Here is a 4871-nt window from a genome sequence, read left to right on the forward strand (position 1 = left end):
GTCCCCTGTCCAGCCTCCCGCCCCCCTGCGGGTCCTTAAACACGGTCCCAAGTCTGTCTCCACCTCTGTAGAATGGGGGCGTGCAGCGGCGCCTGCCCTTCTGGGGCTGTAACAAAGCCCGGCACCTGGCGGGATATCCACGGGTGGCAGACATCTCTGGTATCTGTGCCCGTGTCCCTACGGGTCTGGGCAGGTGAGCCCTCTGTCCCCACAACTCTCAGCCTGGATGTTTGAACCACAGCTATACCCACCTTGATGTCAGGNGGCAGAGAGAGAGGGAGAGAGAATCCCAAGCAGAATCCCTAGAGAGAATCCCAACTCCACGCTGTCAGCTCAGAGCCCGACGCGCGGCTCCATCCCACGACCTGAGCTGAGATGGAGAGTCGGACTTCGGACGGACNTTTTGCTGGGGGGAGGGGGGGGGCTGGGGAGGTGGAGGGAGGAAAACTCCAGTCTCCTGTGCCGGCTCCACCCTCGCGCCCGCCCAGAGGGACCGCAGTGTCCGTCCGTCTGGGCTGTGCCCCAAAGCAGCAGAGACCCAGAGGGAGACTGGCCAAAGGGCAGAGACACTGGTCTTGTGCTCTGGGGCCAGACTCGCCCAGCGCTGAATCCCAAAGCCAACCCTTGGTGTCCGCAGCTGTGTGGCCCAGAGCGAGCGGTTTCCTTCTCTGATTCCTTGTCTCCAACTGTCAAAAATCTCGATAGTCGTTCTGCCCAGCAGTTGAGAGAACTCAAGGGAGCCGTGTCTAATTATTAAACACCGGGCACACTGTAAGCCCTCAGCTATAGGAGCTTGTGAGCCTCAGTTTCCTCCTCCTCCAAATGGGGTAATGCTTGGCTTGCCAGGAGGGTGGCTCTTGGAAGCCCCTGTGCTTGCTGCTGGGGGGAGGGGGGAAAGGACTGCTTGTCCGTTTGCCATGTGCCAAGCCCTCCTTTATCTGGATAAAATATGTGCTTGTAAGGCGACACCCATGTTTCTGGGATACGGGGCTGCCAGCCAGGTTTGTCCCAGACCCACGAGACAAATGATAAGTCACGCTCAGGGACGGGACAGGGAAAGCACTGGATGTCCTGGATTATACTCTCTCTCTGCCTGGACGTTTGAAGGAATCGTGCAAGCCTGCTCCTGGCTGACGTTTCGGAGAACACAGGACGCCTGCCGGGCTCGCCCCCTGGGTGGGAGAAGCCTCCGGAGGCAGCGGTCTTCCCTCTCACAAAGCTCAGTTGCGGCTCTGGGCTCTGATGTCTGCACCCCACCCCACCCCTGGGATCGTGGACCAGACACAGCCTGCACCCCGGGCGCCCGCCCTGCCTGGGACCTGGCGGGGAGCTTCATCCTGCGGGGTCTCCTGAAACAAGACGGAAACCTCACCCTCAGAGGCTAGGAAAGACCAGCGTGGGCAAAGGCTGGATCCTCCCCCACCGCTACCCGGCGCCCAAAATAAGAGGGACATTGTGGGGAAGCCCTTCGGACTGGTGACTTCACGGTAGGAATCTTTTCCTCAACGTCTGCAGGAATGAACCAGCAGAGCCAGGGCCTGGCAGGCGGGACGAGGTCTCCTCTGATTTCTGGCCAAGAATTTCCCTATAGCCTCCCTCAGCCAGGGGAAGCCGGGGTTTGGTTCTCAGTGGTGGTGGTGGTGAGGGTGGTGATGGCTCTCTGAGTCTCTGAGCTCCGGTGCTCTGCCTGTTAAAAGAAGTGCCCCCTGCCTTGAGGGAGGTGGGCCAAGTGGAGATAGTGGGTGCAGCCGGGTGGCGATGGGGGTGCTCTGTGGGCCTGACCGCGAGGCTCACATGAAATAAAGCAGGGCCTGCATGGAAAAAAAAAAAAAAATGAAGCAAGTTGAAGTCCTGGGGGCCGTCCTGGAGGAAGCGCCCTGGGGATCAGAAATGTGTTTATATCACCGCTGGGCAGTGAATACGGAATGTAGGTGAATCTAGACGCAAGAAATCACTGAGATGTACGTTAAGTTGTGATTTTACTGCGTTAACACACGCGCACGTGCGCGCGCACACGAGTTCTCCGGTCAGAGCAAGCAAGGACGAGCTGCTTTCTCTGAGCCGCCATGTGGCTTCTTCCAGCTCACCCTCCTCGGCATTTCCTGAGGATCAGAGACCCAGCTCTTGGGCTGTTTAATTGTCTGTGACTTCAGAGGAGCTTAAGGGAGAGGAGGAAGGGGCCCCACCTCTGCCGCTGGCTCCTGACCCCGCGAGTGTGGTCAGCCGGGGGAGGGGGAAACGCCGTGAGAACCGTGGCTCAGGCGATTGAAGTCGGATTTGCACTGTAGTCGGCCCAGCTGGCCCCAACCACCCACTTCTCACCCTTGAGAAGCGGGGTTTGTGGAATGCGGTAGGTGGTCGAAGGAAGAGGTGCTGGGCTGTGCAAACGCACGGTTAGCCAGAGCTTTCCGCTTTGCGAGGGCTCTGCAGGAGGCAGAGGCTTCCCCCTCCCCCACCCCGCCCCCCTGCTCCGGGGGGACCCCCAGAACCCCTCTCAGGATGAGCAATTCCAGGAAGAGCGGTCGCTTTGTCTGCCAGGCCAGCTCACCTCTCCCTCCTACCTTCTTCTGGGAAATCACAGCTTTCCCTTCAGGGGCCCTAATGCCGGTGGGGCAGCCAAACTCAGCCCTTCCCTTCTTGGGGATGGGGGAGGGCCATGTGACCCAGGGAAGCCAATCACAATGTTCCTGGCATCTGGCAGAGCCAATCAGAGACCTTCCCTGAGAGTTTATAGTCTGACCCCACTCGGAGGACCCCCGTTGGCTCTAGGGCTGAGCCCCGGGACCGCAGTGGCCTGGGACTATCCCCCACCCCACCCACGTGGAGGGAGCCTGTGTTCTAGAGGCAACAAGGTCCCAACCTCTGACTCACCCGGGGCCTGGATGTCTAGGAGTTTCCCTCTTTGCTTAAACAAAACATCAGTCAAATCACGTTTGTCTTTGGCTCCAAACTGCAGTGGCTCCCGTCTTGCTCAGAGCAAAGGCCAAAGTTTGGATGGGGACCCACGGCCCCATCCCATCTGGTCTCCATCCGGTTCTCTCTGGATGCCTCCCCCACAGGCTCAGTCAGCCTGGTCACAAGGGCCTTGCGGGCCCTCACTCCTTGCTCTGGGCCTTCGCCCTGGCCGGTGCCTCTGCCTGGAACTCTCTTCCCCTGGACTCGCGCTGTGTGGGCATCCCACCTTCACGTCTTTGCTCCGATGTCGCCTCCTGCCTCCTTCACTCCGCCCGCCCCGCTCCCCCCACCACTTAATCAGCTGCACAGCCTGCCCCCACCTTCAGCATTTCTCATGCCACTTCCCTGTCTCTGCTTTCTCTTTTCTTTCCGCAGCCTGTTTCACGCGATGACGCACCGTGTAATTTATTTCTTGTCCTTTCTGTCTAACACCTGGCTTTCGGGGGGGTGGGTCTCAGGTTTGTCTGCTGATGAACCACAAACACCAGTCCCGTGCCTGACATAGAGACCCCACTGTAATTCACTGAACTGACTTAAGCTCGCTTAATCCGGATTTCCTTCTTTAGAACTGAAGGAGTCCAGACCCAGGACCCAGATAAGTGAAGAGCTCTAGAGTCTGGTTCCAGGTCCTGCCTCTCTCCTGTCCGCCTACTTCCTGGAATGCCCTGGGGGGAACCTGGCTGCCTCTCCTGACGGGCTCAGAGCCAGGGGAGAAGGCTCTGTGTCTCTGAGCGGGACCGGCTGTCGGGCAGGCTGCGGCCAGAACAAGATAACCCGCCTCTGGTGTCCTAAGCAGGGTGGAAAGATGACCCCGTTTTAGATGTAGCTAGTTTACACACGGACAGCACAAACATTCAGCAGCGGCGCAGAGATACCGCAGCTGACGTTCACTCATAAAGAGAAGGGGTGAAGACCGGGCTGGTCTGGGGCTACGTGCCAGGCTGCTTCCTGGGCTCTCAAGGCCAGCCTGGCCCCTACGCCCATTCCTTGACAACCAGGATATGGCCTTGAAGGATGATGCCATTCTGCTTAAGGACAACAGTCAGATAGGGGGGTGGCCACTGGCCACAGAATCACTCACTGGGCGATGCTCTCACGCCCAACCTTGGCCTCATCACAGATGCCATTGTACTGAATCCTCCTGATGGAGATATGACTATTAGACCCATTTTAGAGATGTGAGGCCTGAGGCCGAGGTGGGTGGTTGTACTCGCCCTGGGTCTCACAGCTGGGCTTGGATCCACGGGGATGTTCTTGCCACAGAGGCTTCGCTGTTCTAGCCCAGGGGACCCGGTACACGGGCGGCACTTAAGGAGCAGCGATCTTGAATTTGTGATGGAAGGTTCTGCTCCTCTCTGGGTGCATCCTTGAGTCCAGAGCCTCCCGGGGAGTCTTGACCCTCTTGGGAGCGAGGAAGAGCAAGACCGCTCGGCGGTAAAGCCCAGTGGTGAGGAAAGACCGGAGGGCCACATGGCGGAGTATAGTTCAGCCTTCTGAAGGACGGATGTACTACCGCCTGCTACGAGGTGGATGGACCTGGAAAAGGCTGGCTAAGGAGCCAGAAACACAAAAGACTCCTCGTCATATGATTCTATTTATAAGAAATGTCCAGAATGGGCGAATCCGCAGAGACAGACAGCAGATCGGTCGTTGCCAGGGTGTAGGTGGAGGCGGACTAGCAACGACCCATTTAATGCACGTGGGGCTTGATGGGAAAGTTCTAGAAAGGATGATGACACTTGCACTACAGTGTGAATGTACTTAGTGCCCCTGAACTGTACACTTCAAATGGTTACCTTTTTGTTATTTGTTTATTTTTTGAGAGAAAGAGAGAGCACAAGCAGGGGAGGGGCAGAGAAAGGGAGAGAGAATTCTATGCAGACTCCAGGCTCGGCGCATGGAGCCCGACGCGGGGC

Source organism: Crocuta crocuta, unplaced genomic scaffold (genome assembly GCF_008692635.1).
Source record: "Crocuta crocuta isolate KB4526 unplaced genomic scaffold, BGI_CrCroc_1.0 scaffold35, whole genome shotgun sequence".
NCBI lineage: Eukaryota > Metazoa > Chordata > Mammalia > Carnivora > Hyaenidae > Crocuta > Crocuta crocuta.